The sequence below is a fragment of the Podarcis erhardii genome (assembly GCF_964252035.2).
Source record: "Podarcis erhardii genome assembly, chromosome: 14".
NCBI lineage: Eukaryota > Metazoa > Chordata > Lepidosauria > Squamata > Lacertidae > Podarcis > Podarcis erhardii.
This window is the reverse complement of record NC_138503.1, coordinates 8633080-8652809: the sequence shown is the minus strand read 5'-3', so window position 1 is coordinate 8652809 and position 19730 is coordinate 8633080. Positions and strand designations below refer to the sequence as shown.

Below are 19730 nucleotides of genomic sequence, written 5' to 3'. Positions count from 1 at the left end.
GATCCAGTACAAATCCACCACTAACCCACAGTTATTGCAACAATGACATAGTACAGAATACACAGGGCCGGCCTGCCCATGAGGTAGACTGAAGCGGCTGCTTCGGGTGGCGGAATTTTGTGGGGTGACACTCCTACGGGCACTGCTGGGTTTGTGCAGCAGCGGCTTGTGGTTGGATCTTGCTTCCGATGGCGAAAAGGGAAGAGTCAACACTGAACATGCACCTGGGATGCAGGGGACATCTGTCTTGATGGGCCCCTAAATTTCTAGAGAATGAGGGCCACAGACGCTGCTACTTGGGGTTGGGGAACAGATAAAATTTATTTTCTTATAGTGCATCTATTTATCACATTTCTATCCCACCATTCCTCCAAGGAGCTCAAGGCAGCATCTGTGGCTCCCTTTCTCCCTGTTTTATGTTCACAACAACCCTGTGAGGTAGGTCAGCCTGAGAGTCTGTGACTGGCCCAAGGTCACCCAGTGAGTTTCATGGCTGAGCAGGGATGGGACCCAAGTCTCCCAAGTCCTAGTCTGACACTCTAACCACTACACCACACTGTTGTAGCATATGCATACTTATTATTTCCTAAGAAGTCCGGCATTTCTCCCATTTGGGGCGCTCACTTGCAGGCAGAATTAGCTCCCTGGATAGGCAATGTCAACATTCCTGCTGCCAGCACAGCGGCTAATATGCATTCAGATGTCTTTCGGAGTGGATATACGTATGTCAAAATAGTTAACCCTACAATTATGCACTGAGTGTGCCAAGCAGCGAGGGCTGGGGCCTGGGAGTGCCCTGGCTCAGAAATGGTTGCACCTATTTTTAGGCTATGAAGATACACACCCCACTTGTCGAGGCTTTTCTGTTGCAACAGCCCTGCGTGGCTCACTCTGGGATCTGGGGCACTTGTGGGGAGACGGTCAAGCTGGTTCAGAGAGGGCAGAATTGAGAAGAAACTACATTTGCAAAGACTTTGTGGCATCACGAGCTCATTGTTTTAACCAAACTGGTAGAATTTGGGATTTATTGCTATTAAACTAGCCAGTGTGGTGTAGTGGTTAAGAGTGATAGTCTTGTAATCTGGGGAACCGGGTTCGCGTCTCCGCTCCTCCACATGCAGCTGCTGGGTGACCTTGGGCCAGTCACACTTCTCTGAAGTCTCTCAGCCCCACTCACCCACAGAGTGTTTGTTGTGGGGGAGGAAGGGAAAGGAGAATGCTAGCCGCTTTGAGACTCCTTAGGGTAGTGATAAAGCGGGATATCAAATCCAAACTCTTCTTCTTCTTCTTCAATCCTGTTTCTCCAGCAATTTCTGTCTCTGCATCATCCAAATTCGAAAGAAAAGCCTTCTTCAGAAATCAGCTTTGCAGTTAATTAATACATTCATTTTTATGTACACTGTCCCCTAACATATACTCTTTTGTACATGTTATTTTGGTGGAAAATTGCACTGGAAAATTCAGATAAGTGCAGATTTCAAAGGATAATTGTGTTTTGGTTTCCGTGTTCGAGGAGAGCGACTGACGTCATTTCTCATTAAGATGCAAACAGGATCTAATTCCCTCCCCTGCTCACAAACTATCTCACTTGCTGACTGTTTTCACATTAGGCATAAAGTGTCGAAACGATTCAAGTATTTCTCAGCACAAATCTACCAAGAAGAGGCTGTCAGCTGCCATTTAGTGCATAGGCACACATGCACACATTTTGTGTAAAATTAATGCGGAGCAAGCCAGAAATTCCTTCTTTCCCACTTGTCCCTGTTTATCCCGCCACTCAAGCGACTTGCATAAAGCAAGAGGCTTTCTTCTTCTTCTTCTTCTTCTTCTTCTTCTTCTTCTTCTTCTTCTTCTTCTTCTTCTTCTTCTTCTTCCACTAAACACAGGTGTGCGTGTGTGTTTGCTAGGGCTGGCCAGAGGTATTTTGGCCCCTGAGGCAAACCACCAAATGGTGCCCACCCCCCGCCAGAGAAGAAGGGGTGAGTGAACATTGGGAACAAGGGGGAAAGAGAGAAATACATTGGGCTCTCCTGCCCCTGTGGCCCCGGCCACCTGAGGCAGTCACCTCACCTGGCTCCATGGGTGGGCCAGCCCTGCCTTCATCGGGCTCCCTCCCTCCGTCTAGTTGTTGTGATTGTGAGCTTCTTTTTCCAGGAAGGCTTTTATGGCCCAAGTGTGCTACTGAATGGACTGTCTTAATACGGCAGATTTATTTCCTTCAGGTAAAGAGCTTGCAGACACTGCTGGGAAGCCTTCGGCACTCAGACACAGTAAAGAGGACCCACCACACACAAACACAAAATTGCTTGAAGAGCAAGAACTCCCCTCCTCTGGTTACCTGCTTGAATCTGTCTAAATTCATAACTTGATGTGCAGGCAGGAATGGACAAACCTATTCATTTCAGCTTCTTCCAGTTTCTCACTTTTCCAGTCCTAAATTCGGTTCTTCTAGTTTCCACAGTATTTTTTTTTAAAAATGAAAATTCACCAGCATTTCATTGCCAGCTTCTCCTGATATGCATGGGTTTTGCTTGCAGTGTCAATAGATTGTAACCTATTTACACATTTTTGTAACCTATTTCCCCATATGTAATGCACTGTAACATAATTTAAAAAATGCATTTTGGTTAGCACAAACATACACATTTCTGCACACATTGCTCAGTTGGAGAAGGTAAAGGTAAAGGATCCCTGACAGTTAAGTCCAGTCACGAACGACTCTGGGGATGCAGCACTCATCTCACTTTACTGGCTGAGGGAGCTGGCGTTTGTCTGCAGGCAGTTTTTCCGGGTCATGTGGCCAGCATGACTAAGCCGCTTCTGGCGAAACCAGAGCAGCGCATGGAAACACAGTTTACCTTCCCGCTGGAGCGGTACCTATTTATCTACTTGCACTTTGACGTGCTTTCAAACTGCTAGGTTGGCAGGAGCAGGAACCGAGCAACGGGAGCTCACCCCGTCATGGGGATTTGAACCGCCGACCTTCAGATCGGCAAGCCCAAGGCTCAGTGGTTTAGCCCACAGCACCACCTGCATCCCATCAGTTGGAGAACTGGGCTGCAAAATTTCAGAGCAGTGTGAATTTCAAAGGAGAACTGTGTTTTGGTTTGAGTGCTTCAAGAAGTGCAAATCAGGTAGCTTCCTATTGAAATGCAAAGAGTAAAGCATCTGAACTTCTTTAAATTCCAATCTGGACCACTGATGAGGAAGAGTCTTTGGTATCAAATGTTTTCTGATGAGATCCTTTCCCTACCTCTGAACAGATAAAACACCATCTAGCACTAACCAAACCCTACTTTTCTGCTGCAAGCCACATGCAGATTTGCAATGGATTTTTCCACAATTATTTTTTTGCACTGGGGGTGGGGGTGGGAATTAATAGCACTCTCTGTCTGGGTACCTTCCCTGGTCCTCCATCTACACTAGTGGGAATAGCATGGCTGTATGGCTGGGAAAGTGATAATTCCCCATAGCATGTCTTTAAAACAAACCCTGTGCTTTATTTTTTATTTTTAAATAACAAAAAAATTTGCACCACAGCACTTATTTCAATGTAAGTTACTACCATGACTTTTACTTCAACATTAAAGAGTAGAATGAAAAAAATCATTTAAAAAAAAAACTGGAGAGGAAAATAAGCACAATAAGAAAATGGTGCTACCTGCAGAGACTGGAATGGCAGCACATATTTTTTAAATGACCAATTTTAAAAATGAAAGGCAGTTAAGTATTATTATGTGAACACGTTTGTTAAATTTGTTTAAATTTGATAAAAAGTTGTCAATTAAAAGACCACTGTAAAAAAAAAGGTTTTTGATATGCAGTGTAACTTTGTACATGCTTATTCAGAAGTTCGCCCCACTGAGTTCAATAGGGCTTCCAGGGAAGGGTTTACAGGACTGCCCTTTTTAAATGGCAAGATAACAGGCAAGATAACAGTGAAGCTGCATGCCAAGAGATAGACGTGCAGTGGAAATGTAAAGAGAAAGAAGGTTCTTTTTATCAGATGTGGTGGTCTTCTAGTAAGGCTTACTGGGAAATGATATATAATGAATTGAAAAGGATGTTTAAAAAACATTTGTAAAAAAAACCCAGAAGCCTTACTACCCAAACTATATAGAAAATTATTCATGTGTGCGACTACAGCAGCAAGAATGTTACATGCCCAAACATGGAAAGAAAAAGTCCCAGCGAAAAAAGAATGGATACAAAAACTTATGGAATGTGCAGATATAGTGAAACTTACCAGAAGAATAAGAAACCAAGAAAACAAACTTTTTATAAAATAATTGAAATGGTTTATTGACTATTTACAGACAAATTGTAAACAGATAAGAACACTGGCAGGATTATTGTAATAACCTGCAGTTTTATAGAGTATATATTAAAGTAGATGAATAAATGAGCAAATTAAGTTAATTTGGATATGCAGAAGACATTAAAAAATAAATTTAAGGAACTGCAGGAAGAGGGGGAAGGAAGCCAAGTTTTGAAATGTTAAAATGAATGTGAAGTTGGTGCGATGTATAAACTTGAAAAGTACACAAAAAAATTTTTTTAGAGATAGATGTGCGGTGATAATCTCACCTATTTAACCTGCTGCATCATTAATGTTCCATTCGATTATGTTCAGTCTGAAAAAAAGATGTGCAGGGAAAATATGGGACAGCGACAGTTGGGTGATTTTACTTAAGAAAATTTGTATACCACTTGACTGTAAGAAAATATTTCGAAAATGTAAAGTAGCACATTAACATTATTGATAGAAGCATTTAAAGACAGCTGTTGAAAAGATGATTAACATAAGGAAGAAATAAAACACATGTGACTTCTGTGTGTCTGCTGAAACAAAAGGATTTCAAGCAGGTGCAGAAAATAGCACAGGGAAGGTGCCTGCTTCTTGTCAAGTGGCAGGGAGTTCCCAGGTATAGGAGCTGTCACACTAAAAGTGCCTGTAGCAGTGCCATTTGCGCAGATCCAAGTGGTCAAGTGGGCACATATGGAGTGAGGTGATCCTGCAATAAACAGCAGCATGCAGAAAGCAAATTAGCCAAATGTGGCCGTTCTACCGTAGACCTCCATGTTGGAAGCATCCTCTGAACCAGGACCGATCCAGTTTTGAACAAGGCACATTATCTTGCAGCTCTCAGTGCATGACCCATGCTGCGGCTGACCAAACTTTTTTTATTATTATTCTGCCTTGCAGCTGGCATGTCTGTTGCGATTCTGCCCTTGATATTAATAGTGCGGCTCCCACTATAAATCACAGGGTAGTGTGTTTACCGAATGAAATGGGAAAGCAAAAAAAGAGAAAGATAGAAAGGAGAGAGAAGTCGTTTTTTTTAAAAGCAGCTATTGCAGTTAAAGGGCCTTGGAAATGTACACCCAGATCACCTCTGCTGTGTTATGACAGGGTAGCTGCAGGAATGACTTTTTCATTCCTAGATTACAGCTGCCTCTGAGAGTTATAAAAATATACGGTGTGTGAAAAGAGGACAGCCAGCTTTGGACAGCAGCTTTGAAGTGCAGAGTTGAGGAACTAGAGCAGGCATAGGCAAACTCGGCCCTCCAGATGTTTTGGGAATACAACTCCCATCATCCCTGACCACTGGTCCTGTTAGCTAAGGATGATGGGAGTTGTAGTCCCAAAACCTCTAGAGGGCCGAGTTTGCCTATGCCTGAACTAGAGTTTTAATTTCAGTTGGGCTGAAGGGAGAAGGCGAAAGGGAAAAAGGCACTTTGCTGAGTGGTTTCTCCCCCTTTCTCATTTTTCCACTTTTCAGTTCAGTTCTCCACATTTCAGCTACATGGAAGTTCATCAGCATTGTGGTCTGATTCCTCCTAAGATAGATTTTTTGTGGACAGTTTTGCCTAACAGACATGTTTTTGAAGGATGGTTGTGTTTTAGTTTGTGTTGTTGTTGTTTAGTAGTGTCTGGCTCTTCGTGACCCCATGGACCAGACCATGCCAGGCACTCCTGTCTTCCACTGCCTCCCACAGTTTGGTCAAACTCATGCTGGTAGCTTCGAGAACAGTCCAACCATCTCGTCCTCTGTCGTCCCCTTCTCCTTGTGCCCTCCATCTTTCCCAACATCAGGGTCTTTTCCAAGGAGTCTTCTCTTCTCATGAGGTGGTCAAAGTATTGGAGCCTCAGCTTCAGGATCTGTCCTTCCAGTGAGCACTCAGGGCTGATTTCCTTAAGAATGGAGAGGTTTGATCTTCTTGCAGTCCATGGGACTCTCAAGTGTCTCCTCCAGCACCATAATTCAAAAGCATCAATTCTTTGGCAATCAGCCTTCTTTATGGACCAGCTCTCACTTCCATACATCACTACTGGGAAAACCATAGCTTTAACAATATGGGCCTTTGTTGGCAAGGTGAAGTCTCTACTTTTTAAGATGCTGAACCATGCCCGTGGATTGGGGCAGGGAAGACTAATGCAAACTGAATCTAAATTCCTCTCCCCATCCCTCTTTTTTACCACCAAATTGCTGATTAGTGGGCTGTTATGCAAAAGACAAGGGTGACAGCAGCAGCAGCAGCCAAGATCACAAAGACACTTGACTCAGGAATATTGACTCAGTTTGCACTTATCCACACGCCAATCCCTCTTCCAAATTTCATCGCTAATGCTCTTCCCCTGGAGAGCTATTCCTTGACAGTATCCCCCCCCCCATCTAAATCCCCCTTCTAGCTATTTGAATAACATAGTTCAAATAGCAGCGTAGCTGCGAAGGAAGACAGGAAGGAATGAGCATGTCATTTTAAACAGAAAAACGATGCAAAGGGGGAAAGGCAGCTCTCTCAAATGCATGTTAGGCTCCATAAAGAGATCCCGGAATTTTCTGTTTTGTAGAACCCATGGTTTATACATTTAAAAACACAGAGAGAGAGAGAGACCCTAGGTGGCTTTTTTAAACTTCAAAGATGCAGAATTATGAATGTGTCAGATTCTTTTTACCTAGAGCTTGGAAACTCACCAGGCTTTATATGACTGAAAACCTATTTGGGACAATATTTTTAAAAAGAGCAAAATATTATTCCCTAAAAGGCTTTCTTCTGACAGTTCAAATTGATATTCTCCTAACCCTCCCCCCCATTTCAGACTGCTGCTGGATATACTGGTTTTAGAAAGCAAGAAAGGAAATAGTTGAGGTGCACCATTAGCAAATAACCCCCAGCAGGGCCAGCCCACCCCAGAGGTAAGGTGAGCCGACCGCCCCAGGCAGCAGGATCCCCAGAAGCAGCAGATGTTGATATTTGTCTCCCCTATCTCTTGAGCTGGGATGTGGGTGGCGCTGTGGGTTAAACCACAGAGCCTAGGACTTGCCGATCTGAAGGTCGGCGGTTCGAATCCCCGCGACGAGGTGAGCTCCCGTTGCTTGGTTCCCTGCTCCTGCCAACCTAGCAGTTCGAAAGCACGTCAAAGTGCAAGTAGATAAATAGGTACCGCTCCGGCGGGAAGGTAAATGGCGTTTCCGTGCTGAAATATACTTAGAGTCACAAAGTGATTTCATGCTCTTTATTCAGCTCATAGTAGTGAGAAGGAATGAATGAAAGTCCCCTCAAAGTATCTGCTTTATATACATTATTTACACAATGGGCTGCACATGATTGGCTAATTCTGGAATTCTACTGTAAGCCAATCAGGTTGTGGATTCACTTATATCTGGAGCACGATTGGGTGGTTCCTGCCAACCAATCATACTGCTGCATTGTTCTAGGACCAATCAGACTGCTGCGTTCTGAATCCTATTGTTCTAGGACTAATCAGACTGCTGCAATTTGGATCCTATTGTTCTAGGACCAATCAGACTGCTGCAGTTTGGATCCTATTCAACTCAGTACATAACACGTGAGCTGCTCTGGTTCGCCAGAAGCGGCTTAGTCATGCTGGCCACATGACCCGGAAGCTGTACGCCAGCTCCCTTGGCCAGTAAAGCGAGATGAGTGCCTGGCCCCTAGAAGGTTGCCCACACAGGGAAATGGCCCTCAGGGTGAAAAAGGTCTCCTACCCAATGGCCAATGTTGTCTTATTTTCAATCCCTTACCTATTAAATCCTCTCCGGGAATCTCCACTTTTCAATGCCACCATGCACTGAGCTCAGTTTCCACTGAACTTTCCACTATGACCCGCACAACATTTCTCCTGCTTGTTGTTGTTGTTTAGTCGCTTAGTCGTGTCCGACTTTTCTTGACCCCACGGACCAGAGCACGCCAGGCACTCCTGTCTTCCACTGCCTCCTGCAGTTTGATCAAACTCATGCTGGTAGCTTTGAGAACACTGTCCAACCATCTCGCCCTCTGTCCTCCCCTTCTCCTTGTGCCCTCAATCTTTCCCAACACCAGGGTCTTTCCCAGGGAGTCTTCTCTTCTCATGAGGTGGCCAAAGTATTGGAGCCTCAGCTTCAGGATCTGTCCTTCCAGTGAGCACTCAGGGCTGATTTCCTTCAGAATGGATAGGTTTGATCTTCTTGCAGTCCATGGGACTCTCAAGAGTCTCCTCCAGCACCATAATTCAAAAGAATCAATTCTTCGACAATCAGCCTTCTTAATAATAATAATAATAATAATAATAATAATATATTATTTATACCCCACCCATCTGGCTGAGTTTTCAAGGCGACTCCCAATCGAGTGTTAAAAACAATACAGCATTAAATATTAAAAACTTCCCTAAACAGGCCTGCCTTCAGATGTCTTTTAAAAATAAGATAGCTGCTTATTTCCTTGACATCTGATGGGAGGGCGTTCCACAGGGCGGGCGCCACTACCGAGAAGGCCCTCTGTCTGGTTCCCTGTAACCTCACTTCTCGCAATGAGGGAACCGCCAGAAGGCCCTCGGCGCTGGATCTCAGTGACTCTCACTTCCAGCTCTCACTTCCTGCTTAATCACCCCTAATTCAGAACCCAACGGAGTATTCATAAAATTGAGTTGTTTTGCCAGGTTTTGAGATGCTACAGAAGGATGAAGCAGCAGCAATTTCTTGCCTCTGTTCTACAAAGCTTCCACCCTCCTTAAGAATAGAAAAATGAGAAGCCTGAATGAAAACAGAATTGACTTGTTTGCGCAGTGTGCTCTGCATATACAGTAGAAGGTCTCACATTCAACCCTGATAGGGAAGACCTTTGAGCCCTTGAGGGGCTGCTGCCAGACTCAGTTGACAATACTCTACTCGATGACCTGGTGTAAGGCAACTTTGCTTGCCTCTTATTTCTGCTTTGTAAGGAACCCAGGTAACATCCCTTTTTATAACAGCTGTTTTAGCTAATATGATGGGCAGGCTGCTACGAAGGACTTCTGAGCTGACTTTGGGTGACTTCCATCCCTCACAGGAATGGTGTTTTTGCCCTGCAGCGTGAACTGGCAGCGCCCATGGTTTGGATATATTGGAGCTTGAGAGATCAGCAGAGTCCTAGCGGTAAGGGGTGTTGGCTCAATAGCTAAACAGCTCATGAATGTAGACCCAGCAAGGGACACTGTGCAAACTGGTCTCATATCACACTCCTTGAGGAGCAGGAAAGGTAAAACAGAATGCACAAAGAATAAACAGGTGTCGTCCCTCACATTATGACATTAAAAGCTACTGGTGTGCTCTCATCACCCCTCCCCGAAATCACTTCCCATGACTAAAATAACAGGTTGGGAATAGTTTATCTGTTGGCAAGCAGCAGCAAAATCTGTCATTCTCATCTGACCTGTTCTCCCATGAAGACACGTGTACACCCTCCTCTCGCATCATAATTTTATTCAAATGTGGGTAGCACTTATATTGCTTCAAATCACAACATGGGCCGTTGCCTCGGGAAGAAAGGAGAGGTACTACAGTAATTATTTCATGAGAGACAGTCATAGGGAATAGCCAATGGAAGGCATTTTGCAGAACTCTTCCCGCTCTAAAGACTAGCACTAGCCGCCTGAGAAACAGTTTCTCTCCAAATGCGATTTTGGTTTTAAATGCAGTTTAAGGAGTCTCTATGGGAGTATACTGTATTTAAAAATGAGGTATCAGAGTTTTTAGGGGGCTAACCAGGTTGGGATAGCTGGGATAGCAGGCTTGTTGGTTTTTGAATGTAGATTTTTTCAATTTCATGGTACTGTATGGAACAATGACAATAAAGATTATCGTGTCATATCATATCTCTCCCCCCCCAAAAAAAATCCCTCAAGCCAGCCGTGTTTGCCCCACAAGACATCCCCTGACACACCCTATGGTGCAACATTCAAATATGGCATTATTTTAAAAGGCACAACATGTGTGCACATATGTTATGTGTTTATCCCCTTCTCTGGTTGCCTTGATAACCCTGTACTGTATTTGGTATTTAAGGTGCATAGATCAAGTAAACTAGACTGTGGTGAATACAGCATAGAAATAGGAATATGTGAAACAGTCAATTGAAAATGTTGGTACTGACCATTTGATCTGGGCATATGTACCCAAGACTTCATAGGCCCTGTTATGTGAGAGCTCTGTATGAATGCCTGGTGATTCCAGAGGTGAAACTGCACTCATAAAAAAGTAAAAAATAAAAAGGAAGGCACAGTTGCTCTGGCTGCAAAGAACAAGCCTTGTAATTGAAGTAGTTATTAAAGCATATCAGGAATGCCATCGCCAAACGATTGAACAGGAAAAACCAGCTTTTGTTTTTTTTTAAAGGAACGGGCAAGTGAGAAACTGCTGATTACAGGAACATGAGATCCAAAAATCTTCAGTAGTGCCTCGCTAGTGCCTCCCACTGTGTTTTAAGACAAAAAAAAAGAACAAAAAAAGCTATCACGGAATCAAATAATAATAATAAAAAAAACCCACACCACAAATCCAACTAGAAAAAGATGAGAGGGCCACACAGAAAATATTGATGACCTTAACATATTAACAATAATGTATTTCCAATTCTCCTTTAAAATGGAGAGGACAAATGATGTCCATGCCATGGTGGAAGCAACTGAATTGCCTTTTAAAACTGCTTAATCTTCAGCATATCTGCTGGTGGTGAAATCCACAAAGAAAATGTGCTCTGTGAAGTTTTACCTCCTTTTGTCCATCTGCCAATAGCTCCGCTGGGTGACAGAGAAAGGGGGGGGGGAAATTATCTCGTCTATGAATAGCAGCAACAAAGAATATATTTTCAAACGTTGGCATTGCTGCCGCTTTCAAGGAGCCACAAGAACATCATGGCATCAGCCTCATTCAACAGGGAACCAAGAATGATGACTTGGCCTTCCTTGCCAGGTATAGGATGTGTTCATTTCTTTGCTGCAGCTGCAGCGAATTCATTGGGTTAAGTGCTTGGAGTTATATCCACACCATACATTTGGAGTATATTATTATAGTTATTATTATTAGATTGGTTAGGATCCTTTCTTACAAATTAATTCAAATCGACTTACATCAAAACTAATTATAAACAACCATAAAACCTTTAAAACACAGCAGTACAAATAAAAGGCTAAAAACACAGCTGGACAAAAAGGGAGGGCTACAGGTCCTGCCCCACTATAAGAGGGAAAATAAAAAAAGTATTTGGCTAGTGCCAAGAGCTGGATAAATATGGTGCCAGGCATGCCTGCGGAGAACGTATCAACAGTGGGGGTGGGCACTACTGAAAAGGTGCATTTTCATGTTCTCAAACCTCCCATGGTGATTTCAGGGTCTAGGTGGGTTCATGCGGGGAGAGACATTCCTTGAGTGCTGGGGTCCTAAGCCACATAAGACCTTATTTGCCAAAACCAGCACTTTGAATTGAGTCCAGAAACTAAGTGGTAGCCAATGAAGTTGTACCAGAATTTGTGGGACGGAGTTGGCGCTGTGGTCTAAACAACTGAGCCTCTTGAGCTTGCCACTCAGAAGGTCGGCGGTTCGAATCCCTGCAACGGGGTGAGCTCCTGTTGTTCTCTCCCAGCTCCTGCCAACCTATCAGTTCGAAAGCACGCCAGTGCAAGTAGATAAATAGGTACTGCTGTGGCGGGAAGGTAAACAGTGTTTCCATGCACTCTGACTTCCATCACGGTGTTCCGTTGCGCCAGAAGTTGACCACATGACTCAGAAAGCTGTCTATGGACAAATGCCAGCTCCCTCGGCCTGAAAGCTAGATGAGCCCTGCAACCCCAGAGTCACCTTTGTCACTTTTAACCATCCAGGGGTCCTTTACCTTTTACCAGAATTGGTGCTATATGTTCAGACTGTCCTGCTCCGGTCAACTGTCTAGCCGCAGAATCCTGCGCCAGAATTTTGAACTATCTTCATAGGCATTGCAGGGGTCCAACCCTCAAGCTACCAGCGCATAGATAAAAAGTTAGGCTGTCCCTGTGCAGCTGGGGCACAGCTGAGTTACCAGCTGAAGCTGATGGAAGGCTGTGCCACTGAGATCTCTTAAGCAACAGCAAAGGATCCAAAAGTACATAGCTCCCCCAAAGAATCATGAGAGCTGTTGTTTTCCCACCACTGAGCTATAATTTTCAGCACCCTTCATTGGGAACTCTTCAGGGCATTTCCCCATCACTTTCCAAACAGAAGAAAACACACACAGGGTTGGTTTTTGTAATAATAATAATAATAATAATAACAACAACAACAACAACAACAACATGATGTCACCCATCTTGCTGGGTTTCCCCAGCCACTCTGGGTGGCTTAGGACATAAATGAAAACACAACAAAGCATCAAACATTAAAAAACAAAATATCCTATACGAGCAACAAACAAACCAATAAATCAATAGAAACCAATAATAACAACAATAATAAACAGTTTACAGTTGTACCCAAATTAAAATAATCACCACCCCCAAATAAACATTTAATTAACATCAACCTGACAAAAACAAAACAGAGGAACCAAAAGTAGAACTGTTTAAAACATTTTAAAATATTTTAGCCCATTGCCCCAACCCAACAGCGCATGCCTGAGAAAGCAATGTGGTGGATTTCTAGATCTGAATAAGGAATGACTTGATTTCTAGCTTTGATGATGTTGCGTCCTGATGGCACATGCTTTGGCAATCCTCTGATACATACTAGGTGGATATATCTTTCCCCACTATAATATGTGCCTCCAATATTATTTCCATATTATTTGAGAACGATACAAGTAGCGACAGAACATCTCAATGCTGGTTAATGCCCAAATGAGCCTGTACTGCAGCAGAGGGGGCAGCGAGGGTTGGAACCGATGGTCTTTGGATCCCTTCTCAGTTTGATGAATCCATGATCAAGTGGAGTCTTTGAGTAACTTCTGCCCTTCCATGATGTTATGGGAAACCAGTGCTTTGTAATCATCTTCTGAGAAGTTTGGGGTGATAAAGTGAATTACAGTGGTGCCTCACAAGACGAAAAGAATCCGTTCCGCGAGTCTCTTCGTCTAGCGGTTTTTTCGTCTTTCGAAGCAAGCCCATTGACGGCTTAGCGGATTAGCGCTATTAGCGGTTTAGCGGCTTTTAGCGGCTTATTGGCTTAGCAGATAAGCGGATAAGCGGCTTAGAAAAGGGGGGGGGAGGAAAAAAACCCCGCAGGAACTCGCAAGACATTTTCGTCTTGCGAAGCAAGCCCATAGGAAATTTGTTTTGCGAAGCACCTCCAAAACAGAAAACTCTTTCGTCTAGCGAATTTTCCGTCTTGCGAGGCATTCGTCTTGCGGGGCACCACTGTAAACAATTCCAATTGCACACACCTAAAGTTCCAGTACGTGCTGGAATCACTCTTGCAAAATAGTCTGGATGCACTTTTAGTAGCAATTATATTCACATAGACTTGGGAGCAAACTCCACCAAATACGGATTTCCACTCAAATTGGCACAGGATCTTTGAAAACAAGCATTTCTCATTTTTAAAAAAGCACACACAAATCAGATGGAAATTAATTCCGGAGCGGGGGCAGGAGGAGGAAGCTTTATTTGTGGTTTTGATATATAGCAGTTGGTATTTGGCAGCCAAGAAACAGCAGACACCCAAGGACAATGGCCAGAGTTAAGTGACTGCCTGGGCCAACAATGTGGAATTTATGGAATGGGACGCTTGGAACAAAGGCATAAAATGGCATTGGCTATTGCTGCAAGGGAATTTCCTCCTCTTTATAGGCTGTTGTGAAAGCAGCAAGAATGAGAAGTCTCCCCCCCCCTCCTCGTTTTATGCACAGATGAGAGCATACCTGAAGGGCGATTATACGCATGCACACAATTGCTGCATGCCAATATTTATACCCATTCTAGGCCTGCTAAAAGCAAAGACCCCTAAAGTCTTTGTCGCAGATGTCCGAGGTCAGACAGCATAAGTCACGACATCAGAGACCCTTCAACGCCCCAACTCTCCATCACAGTCTCATAAAATGTTGCCCTTCTGTATTTATTCACCAGCAGACAGTACCCAGCATTGCTCAGGATGTTTTTTTCACCCCGTACTACTAGCATTTATAAATAGCTGGTTTTATTTTTTATCTTCTTAAACTATTTTATTTCCAATCTAATGCTGTTGGATAAACTGTAATAGAGGCGGCTCTCCACTTAACACAGGGGTTGCATTCCCAGGAACTGAGGTTATACAAAATACAAAATGGAGGGCGGAGGGGGCGGGCTGCCCCGGGTGCCACTCTGTGGGGGGGGGTGTGACAAGATGGCCCCTGCCTCCCCCCAGCTATAGAGCGGCTGAGGGCGCGTGGCGTCCGTATGGGCTGCCACATGTGCACACTCCGAATGAGATGCCGCACACGCACACTCCATACGGATGCCTGTATGGACGGCGCAAGCGGCATCCCATACAGACTGCATATGTGCACCATCCCGTACATAGTACGCATGCGCGGCAGCCCATACAGTTGCCACGCGAGTGGTAGGCTGCTGCATATGCACACTCTGTACGGGATCCGCAAATGCGCAGTCTGTATGGGATGCTGCGCATGCGCCACCGGGCACTTCACCCTGCCCATTGGTGTCCCACCCTGGGTGCTGGAGAGGGTCCCTCTGCCACTGGGTATAAGCAAAATCGCATATACTGGGGGACACCGTATAAACAGCCTGTAAACACAGGCTAGGGACGTGGGTGGCGCTGTGGGTTAAACCACAGAGCCTAGGACTTCCCAATCAGAAGATCGGAGGTTCGAATCCCCGCGACGGGGTGATCTCCCATTTCTCAGTCCCAGCTCCTGCCAACCTAGCAGTTCGAAAGCACGTCAAAGTGCAAGTAGATAAATAGGTACCGCTCCAGCGGGAAGGTAAACGGCGTTTCCGTGCGCTGCTCTGGTTCGCCAGAAGAGGCTTAGTCATGCTGGCCACATGACCCAGAAGCTGTACGTCGGCTCCCTCAGCCAAGAAAGCGAGATGAGTGCCTCAACCCCAGAGTCGGTCACAACTGGACCTAATGGTCAGCGGTCCCTTTACCTTTAAACACAGGCTAAACATCTGGAAAACACTTTTTAAAAATCAGTAGCACTTAACAGACTGGCGAGTGTGGTGTAGTGGTTAAGAGCGGTGGACTCATAATCTGGTGAACCAGGTTCGCTTCCCCGCTCGTCCACATGCAGCTGCTGGGTGACCTTGGGCCAGTCACGCTTCTCTGAAGTCTCTCAGCCTCACTCACCTCACAGAGTGTTTGTTGTGGGGGAGGAAGGGAAAGGACAATGTTAGCCGCTTTGAAACTCCTTCGGGTAGTAATAAAGTGGGATACCAAATCCAAACTCTTCTTCTTCATGAATGGTGGCAATGGTGGCTCTCAGACTTCCTCATCTCTGGACGAGGATGTGCAAACAACGAGAAGGGCCCCAAGCTTTGGTGCAAAGGCTCCTGGGATTGCTTGCCATTTTCTTGCTCTTTTCGCGCCATTTTCGCCTTTTTTCTGTTCTTTTTGGGCTGCCCTCTCCCAGCAATAATCCAATAGGGAACCCTAGGAACGGGCAAAAGAAATATCTTCAGCTATGGAAAAGAATGGAGCGGTGGAAGGAAGGGAAGTGTGTTTCAGAACTAGAGAGGAGTTTTGCATATTAAAATGAAGACAGAACTGTGCTGATTCACAGAAGGGGCTTCTGGTAGACCACCGCCCCCCTGCATTTCTGGTTATGAAAGCAAACATGGGATTAGGAGCATGTATTACTGAAAAACATCTAGTTTCACCATCAGCAGCAAAGGAGAAAACCATAGGGTGCTGATTTCTGGCCTAGAGAGGAAAAAATTATGCAGGACTGGAATTATAATGTTACTTTTTCAACATATTTGCATTTTCACCCCTATTTGTGCCTTCTGCAAATTTTTCAAAACAGGAGGCCTCTTGCAAAACACTCTTAGGAGAGTACTTTCTACATAACAATTCTCCCACCTCCTATATAGTTATCACATCGGTGTGGGAATACAGGTCCATACCTCATGTGTGCAGCAGCCAAAAGCAGAAGCAAAGACACCATAAATTACAGTGAGTCAATTTTCTTATGTAGAAACTTCTCTGTATTTCATATCAATAGCCTGACCCTAAAATATATTAATTTGGAAGTAAGTTCCATTGATGCTTGATTACGTCCAAGTAAGATATGATTAGGACTGCAGTATTGCATAAAACAGGAAACCTGAAATCAATTTTTAAAATACAGTTATTGGATTTAGTTATAATTTCTAGATGCTGCAAAAAAATGTAAATGGATGACACTGTATAAATAATTCCATGCAATTCCACAGGCTTCCATTGCCTGGCATTACAACACAGAAGACTGGAAAAAGAAGTTTAAATCAGTGGCAACTGGTAACCCCTGGACCTTGTGGGGTGGCTTGTGGCCAAGGAGGTCGGGTAGGTGTGGCCAATGACATCACATGGGCGGGACCATGGCAGTCACATGGGCAGGGTCAAGTTGTTCAGGTTTACTTTGCAACCTCCCCCCCCCAAAAAAAAGGTGTGGACACAAAAGCATTGCAGTTGTATAAGTACTTAGCACCTAAACTAAACTGAAAAGTGTTTAACCTTGATTTAGAAAGGGGTCCCTGCAAACAAACAGGCTATATTTCCATGCCTCACTCCGCTGTATTGCAGTATTACAATTTTGTTTTGTGATTTTAAATTTCGGCTGGGGTTCTCTCAAGAGTACTTGCCCCATACGTGGATATTGGCATCCAGGGAATTCTTCTTTTACACCTGTTTTATTTATTTATTTGGTTTTTCAAATTACAGTTTTACAATGAGATATCCAACATACAACATAAAAACAAGATTCCAAAGAAACCCCTGGACTTCTCCCCTTTGTGGGTCCTTTCATTCGTCATTTCCTACTGCATCTTTTATAATAATCCAAATAAAGAGGTTGGGAGGGAGAGATCAGATTTCTTTGTTAATTTTCAAATAGGACTCCAGTTTGTTCTTTGATCTTAGATTCTGGAAGTGTAGTGGAGCGAATCTGAGCTGTCCCTTAGCCGCATTCAACCTGGATGGAGGAGAGTAAACAAGAGAGAGAGATTATATATAATTATAGACATATCATGGTGTCAGGGATAAACAGGAATCACAAGCGGCGATGAGGCACTGGATGTTGGCAGAGCCCCAAGCCTGGAACAGGGGTCAGCCAGCAACAGGCAGCATGGCTGGAATATGCTTTTCACAATCGGCCTGTTTTCAGTGAGCCTGAGGGATGCTGCTATCTTCTGCTTGCTTGGTTGCTTGCTTCTGGCTCTGGGCGTGTCCCTTGCAAAGAATAGTAGCTTGCCCAGTGCAGTGTGGAAGCCAAACTAAAGTCAGCAGAATACTCTGCAGCAGCAGCAACATGAATGAATTGAAGACCTCCAAGTGCTCCTATTTTCCAGGGACATCCCTGATTTAGAGAAGCCGCCCCAGTTCCTGATTTGATCCCAGAATTTTCCTTAGGATGCACCTATTTTTATTGGAGATATGTTGGCTTTTCCTTAGGATGCCCCTATTTAGGGGCTTTTCCTTAGGATGCCCCTATTTTTATTGGAGATATGTTGGAGGGTATGGAGTTATCCAGCCCCTGAGCCGTCTGAAGGCAATCCTGTATAGAGAAGTTTTTTTAAAAATGCTTAATGTTTTATTATATACAGTGGTACCTCTGGTTGCGAACAGGATCCGTTCCGGAGGCCCGTTCGCAACATGAAAAGCCTGCAACCTGAAGCGCTGTATCTGTGCAGGTGTGAGGTGCGATGTGGCACTTGTGTGCATGTGTGAAGCACGATTTAGCCCTTCTGCGCATGCACGAGCGGCGAAACTCAGAAGTAACACTTGCCGGTATTTCTGGGTCGCTGCAGGACGCAACCTGAAAAAACGAAACACGAAGCAAACGTAACATGAGTATGACTGTATGTTGGAAGCTGTCCAGAGTGGCTGGGGGAACCCAATAAGATGTGTGGGGTATAAATAGTAAAATTATCATTATGGAATGGGACGTCCCTATTTTCATCAGAGAAATGTTGGAGGGTATGGGATTGTTCTGCAAGGCATTTGCACAAATGTTGCAGCTTGCTTAGGTCAGCAAAAAGGAAGAGGGGAGAAACATGTAAATACCCCCCCCCCACAGAATTCTATATGAAGCGAAACTATAGATCAGGCTTCCTCAAACTCGGCCTGCCAGATGTTCTGAGACTACAATTCCCATCATCCCTGACCACTGGTCCTGCTAGCTAGGGATCATGGGAGTTGTAGGCAAAAAACATCGAGTTTGAGCCTGCTATAGATGTTTCAGAGTGAAGTGCTATTGTGCTCATGGGCTTCTATGGGTATCTGGCCACTGTGGGAACAGAATAAGAATTTTGGTAGTTTCAAAATTTGGCGATACCAGTATACCCAGCTCTGTTTCTCCTTTCCACCTAAATCTGAGGAAGCTGCCCCTGTACTAAACTGGTGTCTGTCTTCAGTAACGGACTGGATGAGGATAAACAAATTGAAACTTCATTGAAACAAAACAGAGGTGCTCAGAAGGCAGAACAGGGGATGGAGCATATAGGTTCGCAATTTGCGTGTGCTCCTGGACATGGATGCCGAGGTCTCTGGACTCTGCAGTGGCCAGAAGTGCATTTGCACCATTAATGCTTATGTGCCAGCTGCGCCCATTCCGTGAGATGTCTGCTTCGGCCACGGCGGCATTTGCCTTAGTTACATTCCGTTTAGATTACTGTAACATGCTCTTTGTGGGGCCGCCTTTGAAAAATGCTCATAAATGTCAACTAGCTGAAGCAGCTGCCACCAGATTGCTTCCTGGCGCAGGTTATAGGGAGCATATGACTCTCTTGTTGTGACAGGTTCACTGGCTGCCAATCTGTTTGTGGGCACAATTCAAAGTCCTGGTTATCACCTATAAGTCCTCCATGGCTTAGGCTCAAGCTATCCCTTATATCAACCTGCCTGGGTTTTGAGATCTCCAGGGAAGACTCTTCTCTCAGTCCTGCCACCCTCAGAGGCTTGCTTGGTGCAGACGTAAGAAAGGGCCTCATTGGTGGCTGCTCCCAGACTCTGAAACTCCTTCCCCGGAGACAAGAGTTCAAATCCCCACTCAGTCACTGGGTAACCTTGGGCCAGATCAGGACGTGGGACCCCTGAGCCTCTTGGGCTTGCTGATCGGTGGTTCGAATCCCCGCAACAGAGTGAGCACCTGTTGCTCTGTCCCAGCTGGGACATGACCCGGAAAGCTGGGGTTGTGGCCGCAACCCCAGTCGCCTTTGACTGGACTTCACCATTCAGGGGTCCTTTACCTTTTTTCACCTTTTTGGGCCAGGTGCCGCCTCTCAGCCTATCCTACCTGTCAGGGTT

At 44.7% G+C, this 19730-nt stretch overlaps 1 long non-coding RNA gene across 1 annotated transcript in view; it reads left to right on the top strand.

Moving 5' to 3' along the window:
* Nucleotides 1–19261, top strand: part of LOC309329015 — a 37328-nt gene extending 18067 nt beyond the window's left edge. Inside the window, exons 2-3 of the long non-coding RNA XR_014151018.1 lie at nucleotides 18029–18122; nucleotides 18802–19261. This is a non-coding gene — a long non-coding RNA (uncharacterized lncRNA). The remainder of the gene's footprint in view (nucleotides 1–18028; nucleotides 18123–18801) is intronic.
* The last annotated feature ends 469 nt before the right edge of the window (nucleotides 19262–19730 follow it).